The sequence below is a fragment of the Gadus chalcogrammus genome, chromosome 4 (assembly GCF_026213295.1).
Source record: "Gadus chalcogrammus isolate NIFS_2021 chromosome 4, NIFS_Gcha_1.0, whole genome shotgun sequence".
NCBI classification, from domain to species: domain Eukaryota; kingdom Metazoa; phylum Chordata; class Actinopteri; order Gadiformes; family Gadidae; genus Gadus; species Gadus chalcogrammus.
In genome coordinates, this window is record NC_079415.1 from 18,438,198 (window position 1) to 18,455,470 (window position 17,273).

At 45.9% G+C, this 17,273-nt stretch overlaps 1 long non-coding RNA gene across 2 annotated transcripts; it reads right to left on the reverse strand.

Annotated features, from left to right (window-relative positions):
- Nucleotides 1–5,211: 5,211 nt before the first annotated feature.
- Nucleotides 5,212–6,278, reverse strand: LOC130381865 (uncharacterized). 2 transcript variants are annotated; one of them, XR_008895497.1, is made up of 4 exons: nucleotides 5,862–6,278; nucleotides 5,701–5,754; nucleotides 5,500–5,574; nucleotides 5,212–5,306 (listed from the first exon to the last, which is right to left on the reverse strand). It is a non-coding gene; the product is annotated as an uncharacterized LOC130381865 (long non-coding RNA). The 2 variants fall into 2 exon arrangements; XR_008895496.1 differs by having other exon boundaries at nucleotides 5,500–5,577.
- Nucleotides 6,279–17,273: the final 10,995 nt, after the last annotated feature.

Consider the following 17,273-nt stretch of genomic DNA (forward strand, 5'->3'; position numbering starts at 1 on the left):
GCTCATGTTGTCGTGATCCAGCTGTATGCCTTCCTTAACCAGATAGTTTTGCACATATGCCTGCTGTTTCTCCGCAGTATCCACTGTGCTGGGGTATCCTGAAGCCTCCTGTTTACGCTTGAGAAACGTTTTGACATACCCTTTAAACAGAGACTTTGACTGCTTGGGGTAGTGCCATACTTCATGCATCTGTATTATCACGTACCCCTTTTCCACGGCCTTTTCTACCTCTAAAGTCACCCATGTACCTGTCAGAGCCCTTTCATCGTCGCCGTGATGACATGCGTCTGTCTGATTGAGCTCTGTGGCACATGTACCACAGAGGGGAAACATCAGCTTTCCATGACACCTGTAAGGGAGCACAGGATGGTAAAGACCTCTGGGGGGCAACACAGTGCATTTGACGATGCCGAAATACCCGTCCAAAGGACCAAAATTCCTGAAAATGATCTTGGGGTGTCCTATAGGATATGGACAGCGGGCCTGTACTGTGGGGTAGAGAGAGGTAAAGTCATAGTAGCGTATTTTCTCACCGGGCTCGGCCTTGTGGTACATTTTGATGGCATTGGTGCGACCCCCATAGAGAGAGTCGCGAGGATCAATCCTGGGTTGTATCTTCAGAGTAGCCAAGAAGGCCTGCACTGTAGCATCTGTCTTTTTCAGTCTGTGCCACTCACACTCCCACATGACCACAACTCTTAAGCCATGATCTCTTTTGAGGGCCGTGATTTTGAGGTGAAACTGCAACCATAATTCACCATAGGTCTTTTTGACGACAGGATTCTTATGACCAGCGTTGTAGCACCGTTCACACCCGTGATAAAAGCATCCTGCAAATTCATAGGCTGTGTTTATAGCCGGGGCATATCCATCTAGGAAGAATGGACCATATTCAGCCTCCCCATGCTTGAGAGCGTGCTGAATCTCCAGGTTATTGGAGTGGGATAGATATTCAAGCCACTGGATGGATGCACATGAGAACGACTTTTGCTTTTTCCGATAGACCCCCTCGTAGGTCAACGCCAAGACGTATTTTTTCAAGAACGACTTTTTGAAGGTGGCCATGCACGCCGAAGCCAGAGTGGCATATGCAAAGGGGTCTATAGTTGCACACTCTATGAAATTTTCCCTGTAGATCCCGCACGCCGTGTGCAGGATCCTCACATCGTTGACACAGTAGCGGCGCAGCTGTTTCTGAATGTCAAATTTTTTGTGCCTTACAGATCTGTACCATAAAGCGAAATCTGTCTTTTGATCGCTAGTCATGGAATCATAACCATAATATGAGATCTCAGGGTATGCACCGACATAAGACTCGTTGGCCCGCGTGTTAAATTTATGAGGAAAATGACCTTTCGCCATATCTTCAAAATCCAACGCCTCCGGTGCTTTAGCCAACCGCATGGGGAAAAAGCTGAATGAGTCGACCCATCTCTGGCTGTAGGCATCATCGCGCATCATAACGACTCTGCTACCCTTCATGACTATAAAGGGTACAATACCCTGCTTGGTCATGTATTCCAGAACGAGATAGCTGTCGAAGCCTGATGCGTTGTGCGCAATGAATGTAAACAACCTATAAGCCCCTGTTCTGTAGCGTCTCACAAACTTTCCCACGCAATCTGTACCGCTAGCATACCATTCCTCGCCTTCAGAAGTCTTAGCAGCCACAAAGTTTGCTTCGTGTCGACCCTCATGCACGCGCGTTTCGAAATCATAAAATATGTAATCATCAGATAAACGGCTATTATCAGCATCATCATCATCATCTACAGGTGCAGCCGTCGTATAACGGTTCCCCCGACCTTTGCGTCGACCCTTGCGCTTGCGTTTCTTAAGGCGGTCGTACGGCTGAATAAAACATTCATGCACAGTGTCGCTGAGTATCGGTTCACCGCAGTGATGACACTTTGACACGCTGCATACATGCCCTTTATAGGCCTCCTCCTCCTCCTTCCCCTCCTCCCCCTCCTCCCCCTCCTCCTCCTCCTCCTCCTCCTCCTCCTCCTCCTCCTCCCCCCTCTTCTTTTTCTTCTTCGGTATGATATACTGTCTACAACACTGATTCCAGTATTTGATCTTTTCACACGGTATCATTTTATGTACGGCCGAATGTTGCTTATGTATGGCATAGCAGACCTGCGAGCGGCATATACGACTACAGTCCGTGCACTTTATAGTACGACCTCCCTGGCTATCGCACACTGTCAGACACACATTGCAATGGATCGGGCATTTGTGGAATAGAATTGTCTCGTGGGCCTTGTAGCAATATTCACACACATATCGCGTACCAAAGAAAGCCGTGCGGTTCACTATACAATGATAATGGTTATCATGCAGGTACAACCATATTGTTTTAGGATGTTGGCCCATATGCGTCTGGAACATCTCCAGCTTCTTGAATGCATCATTATGATGAAATATCAAGATTTTAACATCTAGATGTCTCTCAAATTTGAAAACATCCGAGAAACCCACAGAGTGATCTGGACCGTACCCCAGCTCCCTGTGTAATTTGCGAGCCGCCTCCAAATTAGTCTCGTCGGGCACTGTACTGCCTCCAGTTACCCCCTCCTGCAGAAAATGTATCATGCATAGTGAGAAACACAAATTGTTATGTGTGTTACTAGGTGTGTAGAGATTTAATTTCTTCTTGTTTATGATCTCATCATAGGGAATTGATTTTAACTTCAAACGCCCACCACCCCGTTTGTTATGGACCCCTGTGACCACCAGCTCTAACACATCATCCGTCAGACCTGTGTCGTTACTCTGTATGACATGGCTAATATGATCCATAAACAAATCCGCATTGTAATCATCACCCGCCACGAGCACAGCCTGCACATCAGCTGCCAATGAAGGCCCTCTCAAAACAACGTTTAAGACACTACCGTCGGCTGTACTTTGTGAACAGTTTGTTATAATAATAATAATAATAATAATACATTTAATTTAGAGGCGCCTTTCAAAACACCCAAGGTCACCTTACAGAGCATATAGTCATCATACATATTTAAAAAAAAAAAAAAAAAAAAAAACCCCGACAGCCTCTCCCTGATCAAATCAGGGACCTCTTGTACATTTTCAAGGGATATACTTCTCAGATCAATGGTCTGTCTAACCTCAAAACCGTTAAAGCGGGGAAATAATCTAGTATGCAACTCGTCATCATCATCACCCGCCGCCATAGGCACAGGGGTACCATCATCACCACCATCATCATCATCACCACAGCCAACAACATCAGCACCGCCATCGTCACCATCAACGTCAACAACACCGCCACCACCACCACCACCCCCGCCACCGTCCTGTATATTCGACTCTATAGAGTCACCAGTCCTACCCCCTACAGCCGCCAGGGGTTCCTGAAAACCCTCACCATCCCCTTCGTCACGTTGCGACACATGCAATACATCTATCGGTGATGTTATGTCTATCTGCTTGGCTATGTCTAGCCTCTCTTGTACACTAGCCAGCCACCCATCGACAGTGTTAAGTACATCTCTGGTGTATGCCGCCGCATACAACACATCCCTTGTGTCTAAATCCCCGGGGACATCTAACCCCACACACACCTCCCCGCCATCTGCACATGGATCGTTCGAAACATTTATCATAGCAGCCCTGTCTAGGGCCTCCGTCATTCTATTACCCCCTACATCAGCATCAATTAACACACGTCTAGTTCTAGCTATGTCAGCACGTATTTCCCGCATGTCTAAACCACCTTCAGCACTCATGCCCCCACCCCCCACACGGTCTACAGACGTATCGCAGGGTGTATCATACCTCATAGCCATCTCTTCAAGATCTACATCGATAATGCTACCCCCGCTATCAGATCTACGCCGTCTCTTGGGATTACCGTCTACAGATTTGAATTTCCTTTTTCTGGGGCTAATAGCTTTATGCATTGTGTTCAGCTATAGTTTTTATGCCAATAGATAAAAAAAATAAATAAAGAAAAAAGTTTTTATTACGTTCAGTTTAAAACAAAAATATCCTCTCCACAGAATAAACGAAAAAGATAACAAACAAAAAAATAAGAATAAAAAGAACACCCCAAAACCACAAATCAAATACTAACGATTCATCGTAAGCATATCCAGAGCATCATTCATGATAGTCATCCGGGCAGACATGGCCTTGTAGGCCCTGATGTTATCCTGCGCCGTAGTTTCAATTAGCCAAATTTTCCGCGCCATATTAGATATCAGAAGCCCCCTATCCAAGGCCAGAGTGTTAACACGCACTGCTGCCTCGACAACCAAAATCTGCTGCTGTATTGATTTTATAGCCAGACCGTAACGCACTAGCTCGTCCTTGATTTCCCCGATGATCTCGAGTGACTGTGCCGTTTGCGCTTCGACAGTCTGAAATCTGCTGTCAATACGTTTCACAGACAATGCACCCAGTTTACACTGACGACCAATGGTTGAGGAGTTTACATCAACTGCTGTAGTTACCAAGGTTAATTTACCGACACAATCCTTACAACAGTTGGTACATGGACCACCCGCAATGTATTCATCAGCAGCCTCTGAGCCGTCGGGTAGCAGCGTAGCCACTGCTCCGTTGGCGGTGGGACGACTCACAGTGCCTGGTAGATTGTGGATAGAGGCCTGGATGAGGATGGGTCGTGATCCAGAGGCGGGGGCTGCAGGCTGATGGTTTACAGGCTCTGCCCTGGCGGTACCCACTACGGAAGTAGCTGGAGGGTCTATCCAATGAGCGGGAGTGAAGTCGAGCTGTTCCAACAGCTGTGAGGGCCACAACGGAACGTCGGTAAGACCCTCGAGATCCTCATCGGTCAGTTCTGGTAGTGGTGCATCCTGAGGGTCTCCAAGGACTGTTTGTAATAGAAAAAAGAAATCGACATAATCAATATCACACCCCATCATGTTCATCCCCCCCTCTATAGCATATACATTTTTTCTTTAATTTCCTACCATGCTGAATGCCTCCATCCGGCTGTACAGTAACGGTCTCTGCAGGCGGCTCAGACACAGGTACAACCGATGTATCAATCAACGGCTGTTTGGACTCAGACCATCCACCCCCGTGGTGGGCGATTTTAGGGTTTATAACAGCATGGAGAACCAAGTTAAAATTCTCTGGAGTTAAAACACTATGTGTGGTGTCCTTGCGTCCCTTTTTATAAGGGATCTGCTGTTGCACCACTGTTAGCGGCGAGCTGGGTAGAGGTAGAGCCGGTCCTAGATTGGGTCTTTTGAGATTTTTCTTGGTTAGACGGTTTGATCCAGGGGTCCACTGTTTCACACCATCCACGATAGGTACTATACGTAAACAGATTAAAAAAAAAAATAATAATAATAATAATAATAATAAAAAAAAAAAAAAAAATACAAAAGTATACAGGGGTTAGGGTTGGCTGGTCTTTATTATTATTATTTTTTTTATTCATTATTAAATGCACAATAAAATAGATGTAATACATGTATGATAATAGTGTGTGTACTAATAACTCACCATAACTACTGCTGGCCCCCACATTGGTCCGATCACCGAGTATCTTTCTTCGATTATTCAACCGAATATCAGCACCTGCTACACGACAGAAACATACGATTTAGAGGTTATTCTATGGGCATATATTATAGCCGATAATAATAATAATGATAGAGAGTGAGAGGGATCTATATATTATACGTTGCTATGAAATCATCTTACGTGCGCGTGGACCCTGAGGCCTTTTCAAGCTCTCATAGCCGACGTCAGAAATCACTACGGAAAAACTATGCATCAATCAGATATGGGCCACGTATACACATGGTCATAGTCATGATATAATAATAATAATAATAACATATTACACTCATATGAATACTTACAGTCAGTAGGCATAGTTGCGCAGGTTGTAGTAGCTGTTTTTCTTTCTTCTCCTTTATTCTGCAGCCGCTATGACGAGTCTACTAGCTTAGCCTAGAGCTCAGACGTTTGGAGGATCAGGGTGTTTGGAGGATCAGGATGTTTGGAGGATCAGGGTTATCTTCATTCTGCACTGGTTCGATATATATCCCCTATAGGTGATCCACAGAATACCCGACACACCTACCCCCAGTGTTATGACCTCCCGACCAATAGACACGCCGTTAGTGCGCATGCCTAGATACCATTGGCCTACGCCTACTCATTCACACAATAGACTATCTACTAATGATACGTAGGTTAATACATATATCTTATAATAAACGCAAATAATAGAATATATATAGCTATGTATTAAGAGGTTACATATAATAATATTCAACACTTTATTATATCAAAACACACATACACACACACCCACACCCACACCCACACCCACACCCACACACACACACACACAACACACACACACACACACACACACCCTTTCACCTAGGCTGGCTTATGGAGGATGTGGTTGTCTACCCGATGGTAAACATGTAACCCTCCGGCTATTGGCGACGTTAACCAGAGGGGGCATAGAACAACACCAAACACCATAGCATTGCTTGAAAGCTGTGCCTTAAGTGCCTTAAGTGCCTTAAGACAACACATGCATAGAGAGGAAGAGGCATCCCATTAAAACGCGTCACACGACCCTAGCAGGCTCGCACTCTAGTTGACTCCATAAGGGGAGGAGAACGTAGACCCCCCCCCCCTTATAATAAATGAAATTATTAGAACATCAGATAATAGTATCATGATAACTCCTAATATGTTTTCTAAGTGATCCACAATCGGACCCTCCTATGGTGAACACCACTTTTTTAACCCTGATATGCTTTATTTATCTATCTATATAGAATATTACTATACAGGAGATTATGGGCTTGTTTACCGTATTCTCATCCCTATAATACGACACCCACTATATATATATATATATATATATATATATATATATGTGTATTAAGAGGTTACATATAATAATATTCAGCGCTTTATTATATCAAAACACACACACACACACACACACACACACACACACACACACACACACACACACACACACACACACACACACACACACAGACACACACACACACACACACACACACACACACACACACACACAGACACACACACACACACCCTTTCACTTAGGATGGCTTATGGAGGAGGTGTTTGTTTACCATTTGGTAAACATGTAGTCCTCTGGCTATTGGCGACGTTAACCAGAGGGACGAGGAACAACACCATACCCCATTAGGAGTCGTAACTCCTAATATGTTGTCTAAGTGATCCACAAACGGACCCTCTTATGGTGAACACCTCACACACACACACACACACACACACACACACACACACACACACACACACACACACACACACACACACACACACACACACACACACACACACACACACAAATATACTTAGGATGGCTTATGGTGGATGTGGATGTCTACCCGATGGTAAACATGTAACTCTCTGGCTATTGGAGACGTTAACCAGAGGGACGAGGAACAACACCAAACACCAAAACAATGCATTGAAAGCTGTGCCTTAAGGGCCTTAAGACAACACACGCAAAGAGAGGAAGAGACATGGCCATAAAACGCATCACACGACACCTAGCAGGCTTGCACTCTAACTGACCCATAAGGAGAGGAGAACGTAGGCCCTATATTAAATCACACATAATAGCAATAAGTCCCTTGACATAACAACACCAACCGGAAGTGCCGTCATTAGAAACACCCGCCCCCCTCCCCCAACCGGATGTTGATGTTTTAAAAAACCTACCCAAGTGGTGGTAAGTATTAACTACTCACATCAAGTAAACAAACCGGGCACTCACGACGAAAGCTGGAGGTTGTATTGATGTTGAATGTTACATTTCCTTGTTTAATTAATTTTGAATGTTAAATATTCTATGTTAAATCCCAAATAAATTGTTGACATTTCTAAACGAAAGCCGGAGACTCCATCATTGAATGTATTCGTTTTCGCGGTTATTCGGCTTCTTCTTCTCCCCTGGAAAAATACAACCGCATTGCATTGTGGTATACGGGAGTAACATGTAGGGAACATCGTATGTACCCTATTTTAAGTCCACTATATAGTGCCCTATATAGTGGACCACTGAGAATTCGAACACCCTAGAAAATGGCGTGCACCCTATTTAGTGCACTACATCCATGATAGGGAACGATTTCGAACACAGCTCTAGTTTGCACAGGTAAGGGACCGTCAAGTGGGCGTGGCCTAGTGGGCGTGGTGGCTTCGGCTTCTTCAGGTGATGCCTTCTGTGGTGGAGCCGCCTTCAATAAGGTCTTGCTCCCCTAGTGGCTATGTATAGTATTTACGGCTTATATGTTTGGTCCTGCTTCATTGGGTCTATGTGTGGGTAGCTTAGATTCTTAAAATACGTAACACTTAAGAAACAGATTCCTTCCAATTAACTATTTACGAAAAATGCAATCAATAATTTATATAAAAGTAAATGTTTACATATCTACCAGCAACGAAGTTGGAGTAGCCTACCCAAATAATGAATTGTAATACACCAACATTGTCAACTGTCATACATAGCTAACCATAACCCTGTCATACATAGCTAAACAAGCAAATGAAAATGAAATACCTACCAACGCAACTGAAATGTTAATATTAGACAATTAACAATATTATGAAAATTACGTAGGTCTCCCATAATCATTCAGGTAATCAATACGTCCGTGCCTGTTACAGCTATTTCAATGATATGTGTGTTATATATCCGTGTTCAACGCCATTCATGTTAAGTAAAAGGACAAATCTCAGATTTTGGAAGTTAGATTTTGGAAGTTAATGGAGTTAGTGGAAGTTAATTCGGAATTTAATTTAATTCGGAAGTTAATGGAGCCGTGCACTTCAAAATAGGTCCATAGCAAGGAGCCGTTTGTTTCAGTACGACTCCTTTCAGCTGCCCACCCAACATCAACTGCTAATAAAACGCTTGAGGTGGCGTTTTGGAAAGAAAAAACTTTTTTTTTTTTAGGACATGGCATGAAGGTAATTATGAGCCTTTGATTGATATCCAGACATTTTTTGCGGAGACACAATCCTGTTCCCCACTTGTATTGGAGTGGACGGCGATATCTACTTCTGGGCCACATGAAATGACGGACCCCCGTCCACAGCCAGCTTAAACAGCTGCAATACCAGGCTTGGCCTCTGAGCACTGGTGGATTGCGGAAGTATGCGCCGGTGTAAGTACCATATCGGCTCGGCTTCCAGATCGGCTCGGGGTCCGTCGTCTGCTGATTACGTTACACAATATCATTGGCTGTACGCTTGAATGGGCGTACATTGTGATTGGCTGTACGTCGGACAGTTGTGATTGGCAGTTTTGTGCTGTAGCTCTGGCTGTAGTCATAGCAACCACGAGGCAACAGCGAGCACATGTGTGAGCGCGAATAGGTCTATGTCTAGTTTCGGTTTGTGTTGCCAGATTGGGCCTATGTCCATTTTTTCCAGCCTAACGTGATTCAAAGTAGCCAAATCAGGCTGAAAATGTGCCCAATCTGGCAACACGGACGGCTTATCTTAACTGCCAAGATGATTCCGAGGGATGTTTTGTTTTTAGAAGAAAACTATCCATACAGATAGGTTGGGAATGGTCTATGTTGAAAATGAAAGATCATTACAGGCGCTTTAATTTAAGCCATAAAAAACCTTATTGCTGTAGATAGCGTATTGTGTGACGTAATCAGCAGACGACGGACCCCGTGCCGATCTGGAAGCCGAGCCGATATGGTACTTACACCGGTCCTGGGGGCCTTGCAACGAGCTCTGGCGCAGCCCCGTACAATTCGTAACTCTAGGACCCTACGGCGCTACCTGGGCTGCCCAAAGTGCCTGAATAGAAATAACGCTATATACATTATATGTATATATATATAAGATACGATATTACAAACTAATGGGAATTTACAACACCTACAAAGCCTTTCAGAAATACACCACACGTACTAGTTGGACTTAATTTCCTGGCTTGTAGCACTTATAGTGTTCCAGTTTGTCTTTGTGAGTCATTGGCTAATTGTTATTATCTACATTAGCCTCTAATCCAAGGACATATTCTATGATCAGCTTCAAGCAGAATTAGAAGAAACTCCACAACATGACATGAAGATAATAATGGGCGATTTAAATGCAAAAGTAGGCAGCAATAACAAAAACTATGACAGGGCCATGGGGAGGGGGGGCTGCGGCATTATGAATGAAAATGGAGAGAGGCTGTTAGAGCTATGTCCCACTTACAACCTTGTCATCGGAGGTACCCTATTCCCACATTGCGACATCCACAAACTCAACTGGTGTTTCCCCAATGGAAGAGACAAGAACCAGATAGATCATCTAATGATCAACGGCACCTGGAGACGATCACTCTTGGACGTTAGAGTCAGGAGAGGAGCTGATGTCGGCAGCGACCATCACCTAGTCACAGCAGTGCTTAAGTTAAAATTAAGGAGAGCTGAATACTAGCTTTCATACTACAGCTGAAAAACAGATTCCAAGCTCTGGCAGACACGAGTGACAACACGCAAAAAGGACCTGATGATGCCAACATTAAATGGGAACAGATCAAAACCGCTTACTCCAATAGCAGTGAAGTCTGCCTGGGAATAAAGCAAAGGAACAGAAAAGAGTGGATTACAGCAGACACCTGAAAAGTCATAGCAGATAGGAAAGCACTTAAAAAGAAATTAATGGAAGCCAAGTCAGAAAGGATTAAAGATAAATACAAATTACAATATAGGGAAACCGACAGAACAGTTAAGAGGATGGCAAGAGAAAACAAGAGAAATTATATAAACAGTCTTGCAGACCAGGCAGAAGAAACAGCAAACAAGGGAGAGCAAGGTAAGGTCTACAAAATCACCAGAATAGTCTGCGGTAGGTACCATAGATCTATAGATACGCCGATCACTGACAAACAAGGGCGAACTCTTACATCAGAGGCTGAAGTAGAGGCAAGGTGGGCTGAACACTTCAGTGAGGTCCTAAACAGACCCCCACCAACAGCCGAAGCAGAGATACAGGAACCTGAGACTGTCCTTGATATTAACACTGCACCACCAGAAGAAAAATAAATAGTTTCAGCCATCAAATCACTCAAAAACGGAAAAGCCCCCGGGCAAGACAACCTGAACGCAGAACTGTTCAAAGAACACCCAGAACTTTCAGCAAAACTGCTCAAACCACTCTTCACATCCATATGGGAGGGGAAGACGATACCAAACGACTGGTCAAAGGGTGTAATCGTAAAGATCCCCAAGAAAGGTTCCCTAAAAAACTGCGACAACTGGCGTGGAATTACCCTTTTGTCAATTCTAAGTAAAATACTAGCAAAAGTCATCATGCAAAGAATTTCAGATGCAATAGACAAGCAGCTCAGAAGAGAACAAGCAGGGTTTCGGAAAGGAAGAGGGTGTGCCGACCAAATTTTCACTCTGCGCAACATCATAGAGCAGTGTACAGAATGGCAAAGACAGCTATATATCAATTTTGTAGACTTCAAGAAAGCATTTGACAGCATACACAGGGACAGTTTATGGCGCATTCTACGTTTGTATGGGATTCCACAAGAAATCATCCTCATCATAAAGGGTTTTTCCACCAACTTCACATGCCAAGTAGGTAACAGCAACCACACTTTTGAAGTCAAGACTGGAGTGAGGCAAGGATGCGTGATGTCTACATTACTCTTCAATACCGTCATAGACTGGGTGATGCGAAGAACAACCGAAGATCAACCTAGAGGCATCAGATGGACACTATTTACAACACTTGAAGACCTAGGGCCTCATGTACTAAGACTTGCGTGGATTTCATACTGAAACTTGGCGTACGCCAAAACCCAGAAACTGTCTTGCACAAATAAATTCAGATGTATCAAAGTGTGCGAACGCATGGATCCAAGCACGTTTCTTTTGTACATCTCAATCAACGTGGAATTGAGCGCATATGCCGAGGTGCCAAACTCCTCCCTGTCCACGCCCTCATTTAAATATGCAATTTCATTTAAATAGGCCTCTGGACCTGAGATTCACCTCTTAATCCGATCACCTGGCACCATGAACAGAGGCAAAAAAAGAAACTTCACGGAGTCCGAGCTCGAGATTTTGCTCCACGAGGTAGAAATGCGCAAGCATATGCTATTTGGAACCCTGTCAACAGGGATAAATGCAAAACAAAAGAGAAGTGAGTGGGAGCGTGTTTGCGAGGCCGTCAATGCAGTGGGGTCTCAGCAGCGCACACACTCTGAAATTAAAAAAAAGTGGTCAGACCTCAAGATGGAGGTGAAGCGGAGGGTTTCTGCCCACCGCCGAAGCGTGATCGCAACAGGAGGGGGGACGGGAGTGGGGGAACTCTCCCCCTTCGATTTGAGAGTGGCCGCTTTGATCGGTGACACCAGTGGCGTAGCCAGAAACTAGTGGTGTTCCTGTTTTTTTTTTCAAATGTATTAACTCCAAAATAATACATTAACCATGTATTTTAACAGAGAACAAATGCAACCGCTGCAAAACATAAAGGGACGCAGTGCCCAGAGATGAAGAACACATAGAACGTGTGCGCATACTCGTGGAGCCATACTATTACGCATGGTTAACAAACCCATTTAATCAGTATCTGAACAACACCGCTGCTGGGTTAAGAATGTAACGTATTTGCTGCTATATTTGCGCTGCAACTGAATTCACAGGGCAAGGCGGCGTGGCTCGGCTTTGAATGCATTAATTATCTCATATTAATGCATTAATGCATATGAGGCCGGTCTGGACTCATATTAATCTCATATGATGATTCCGTCCCACACAGCTGGCATGGCTCGGCTCAGGGTGGACTGGCACACTCCTGACCGATCGGCCAGCTCCCGCTGGAAGGCCCCTGTTGCCAGGAACCCCAGCGTGGTCAGCACCTGTGTGGGCACGGACAACCCCTGGCTCCTGGCTGTGTGGCGCACTAGGGCCGGCCGCAGCTCTGCGCACAGCTCCAGTAATACTGGCCTGGGGAAACGAAATCGGCTCATGAGCCAATCATCATCATTTGCGAGTAAGTCCTCGCGTTCCCTAAATATACGTTCCCTTCGGATTTGACCATTTGCGATGTCCTCTAACAACGCTAACGCAGCCATTTTTAAAACAATTTTCTTCATCCATTGCGCATGCTTTTATAGCCACCCATATAATTGCAAGGTGTGTTAATCGTTCATTAGTGTGTCTCTGATGTGCAAATCACTCTGATGAGTCATGGTTTTCACCTTTTTTCCCAGTTTCCCAGCGTCACCTCTAAGTGTCGCCAAAGGAACAATAGCTGTAGAAACGTGTGTACGACAGCTCTGGAGCTGGCGTGGGGACCGCACATTTTTACGGTTATTTCACGTTTTGTACATCTGAACGTGAGCGTGGAAAAGGACGTACGCCACGTTTTTGTGCGTACGCAACCTTAGTACATGAGGCCCCTAGACTTTGCAGACGACTTGGCACTGGTTTCCCATACACACCTACATATACAAGAAAAAACATCCTGTGTCAACAGATTTGCACAACAAATAGGACTGAACATAAGCCTGAAGAAAACAGAGGTGATGACCTTAAACACACAAAATCCCCCACCTATAAATAATAAATGGAATAAATATACCCACAACAGAAGAGTTCTCATATCTGGGAAGCATTGTAAGATATGATGGAGGAACAGGCAATGACATCAAAAGCCGACTCAACAAGGCCAGAAACACATTCAGAATGATGAACAATGTGTGGAAGTCCACGAAGTACAGCATCAACACCAAACTCAAGCTATACCAGGGCCCCGTTTCCCGATAACGATGGATCTTCGCTCGTACGATCATTCTCCCGATGGATCTTGCGATCCATCGATAATTTCTTTGGAGCGTTTCCCGAAACTCCTCTTAACGTGAACGCGCATTCGCTGCACTCACGACGTCGTAGGATTGTAACTGTCTACTGACACGGTGCTGAAATGGGCTCCGTAGGAGGGGGAGACGCAGGAATGTCGCAGGAAAATTGTGTTAAAAAGGGTTAAAATATATCCCCATCAAGGACAACAGCAGAGTAGCCTACGAAAAAAATAGACTGCAATTATATGAATGCTATAGCAAGACATTAAAACACAATTGATTAGGCTGAAACCGACATATATCAGTCCTAATCCTGAATGCACTGTGCGTTTCACGGCATTTCCCCCCCTGAAATAATTCCATATGACAAAAAATTAAAAATAGCTTGTGTGACAACTACATTTATCTTAATGGGCTGATTTCTGAAACATGCTTTGCGCAGCAAAGAGAGCCGACTTAATCTGATTCCGCATAAGGGTTTCCTTGATTGATAATTTGATTGGCTATAAAAGCCCCTCCGGAAATAGGGTAAGGTATGTATTGATGAGGAATACAACGAAGCCCACCGTCTGGCCCGGTGCATCGTTGAGCGCACGATCGGGAGGTGGAAGTTGCGCTTTAGATGCCTTCACAGGTCAGGCGGAGGGCTCCAGTTTTCGCCGGCCAAGTCATGCGCCGTGATATGTGTGACGGCTATGTTGCACAACATTGCAGCTAAGGCTGGGGTGGCATTGCTTGAACCGGAGGACGCTGAGGACGATGACGACGAGGAAGATCGGTGTGAGGACGGCCTCCCTCATAACTACGCGGCTGGTTTTCATGCGCGTCGAAGAGTGATTGAGACTTTTTTTTAACCCCCTCCACCCTCCCACATGTCACTAAACATTCCGGTCAACGTGACCAATCCCCACCATATCCCAGCCTTTTGCCTGCTCCTTTGCTTGTTTTTTATAATTTATTCTATTTCTTTATTTTTAATTTTATTTTATTTTTTACATTATTTTATGCTACGTTTTATGAGTAGCCTATGTCAGTCTGCACAAATCCCCCCACTTTCTCTCACACATTTTGAGTGCCCTGCCTGCGCAAACATTTTCTGGACTGTCCCGTTTTATTTTGGCCATTTTAACATCTTTGTTAATAAATTAATTCCTAATCTTTATTAATTACCAAACTAAGAACATAAAGGCGCAATGCGTTTTAATAAAACGCATCCAATAGACGGAATGTCCGATGGTGTCGCCACTGAGGCTATAGCTGACGATGCTCTTAGCGTCCTACGAGTACCTACGAGCACCCCTGGAGTACTCGTTAGCTACGAGCGTTTTCAAGACGTTCGTTCCCCACGATGCTTTCGGGAAACGCGGTGAAAACTCTACGATGCCCTTTCGACGCACTTCACGATCCACTTAGGCTAACGACGCTTTCGGGAAACGGGGCCCAGAGCTGTGTTCTCTCCACCTTACTATACAGCTCTGAATGCTGGAGGATGACAGAGAAAGACCTTTCTAAGATATCTGCATTCCACACAAGAAACCTCCGAATAATCATACGTATTTTCTGGCCTAACACCATCTCCAACCAGCAATTACTTGCTCGGACCAACCAAGAAAGTATAGAGACCAGGGGTGGACTGGCCATCTGGCATACCGGTGCGCCGTTGACCCAATGTGGGCCGCTCCGGTCCGCTATGTTTTATTTTTTCCTCTCTCTCTAATTCCCTCCAATTGGGCTGGCCAATGGGCGACAGAGAGCTAGCAGTGTGTTGCCAGCATCGATGCATATTATTGGTCTATGTTTGTCATTGTCAATCAATCATGGGCTGACTGGCTCAGAGAGCCCTGACAGTGCTGTCAATCACAACACAAACCAGGGTGGGCGGGACCTCATGGCATGGACCGGAGTCGCGGGAGCCGGTACGGAGCTGAAAACGCCCGGGTGGTGCTGAAAAACGGCGACTTAAGCCTCTGGAGATGGAAGTTAAATATTCAAAATTGACAGACCTATTTGGTGCCGGGGTCCACACCCCAGCAGGTGCTGCTGCGCCAGGAGACGAGCGAGTGGAGGCATATATGCTAAGTAACGTTAGCCTGGGGCTAGCTAGGCTACATTTTGAGACATGTCCAAAACAAAGTAGAAAACGTTTTTACATTGAATGTGATGTGACCTAATTAACTGCATACTTGTGACAACATATTAGCCCAGAGTTGAAGGGCTGTGACTGTTGGTAGTTGTGGTTGATTTTGTTTAAATATGCCAAATTGTGATATTATGGGTTATTATTGTTCAGATGATTTAGCTAAGCTAGCTAACATCTGCTAACGTCAGCAGTCTCTTGTTGCCATAGCAACAGTAAACATTGACACAGACTCATGAGCTTGTGGCAACCCCAATCGTCGGCGGCTGAGATTCCCGAAGGAGACGGACCAAACAGGGTGTGGGTCAACGTTTTTTTATTGCGTGTAACCACTCATGCCAAAAAAAGGGTAACGAAAGAGTTAACTCAGGTTCTTCCTGGTATGGGAAAAAAGGACACCGCTCCGGGTCTGGTCCTGCTGCGGGGGGCGGGGTCTCGGTCCCCGGCGTCTTCGGCTGCTTAGTCCTGGGGGGAGGCGTAATGGCGTTAGCGGGGGTCCGGGTAATCTCCACCTACCACGTCTTTCCGACTCGGCCGCATTCCCCTGACTGGTGCGCGTGCGGTCCTTAAGTACCCTCCGCCGTCTCCCTCCGCCGGGTGCTCCGCATCTCCGTGATTGCGCGGGTGCGCTCGATGCGCGCTCCCGCGTCGCTGCGCCGAGCGGCACATATCTCCCACCGACTACCTGCCCGCGGAGAGGGCGCTGGCGGGGCTCAAACTCCTCCGTCGGATCGGGGTTGCCACACACCCCCACCCGCAAGTCGGGGTCCCCCCGGCATAGGCCTAGGCAGGCGTCCCTCCGGGACAGTGCAGCTGTCTTCTCCCGGGCCAGCTGGGTGAGAGGGACCTGCCAGTATCCTTTTGTCAGGGTGGTAATGAACCGGGCTGGGCCCAGCCGCTCTAACAGTTCGTCTATGCGGGGCATGGGATAGGCGTCGAAGGCCGACACTTCATTAAATTTCCGGAAGTCGTTGCAGAAGCGGTACGTTCCATCCGGTTTGGGGACCAGGACCACCGGGCTGGACCATGCGCTGTGGGACTCCTCGATGACCCCCATCTGTAGCATGCTGATGACTTCCGCTCGGATGGCGGCCCGCCGTGCCTCCGGAATGCGGGAGGGCCGGAGTCGGACTCTGACTCCCGGTTCCGTCCTGATGTCATGGCTGACGGTCGCGGTCCTCCCGGGCCGCTCCGAGAAGACATCGAGGTGCTGGAGGACCACTTCCTTCATGTCCTGGGTCTGGCTTGGGCTCAGCTGCTCCCCCACTGGTACCTCGGGCA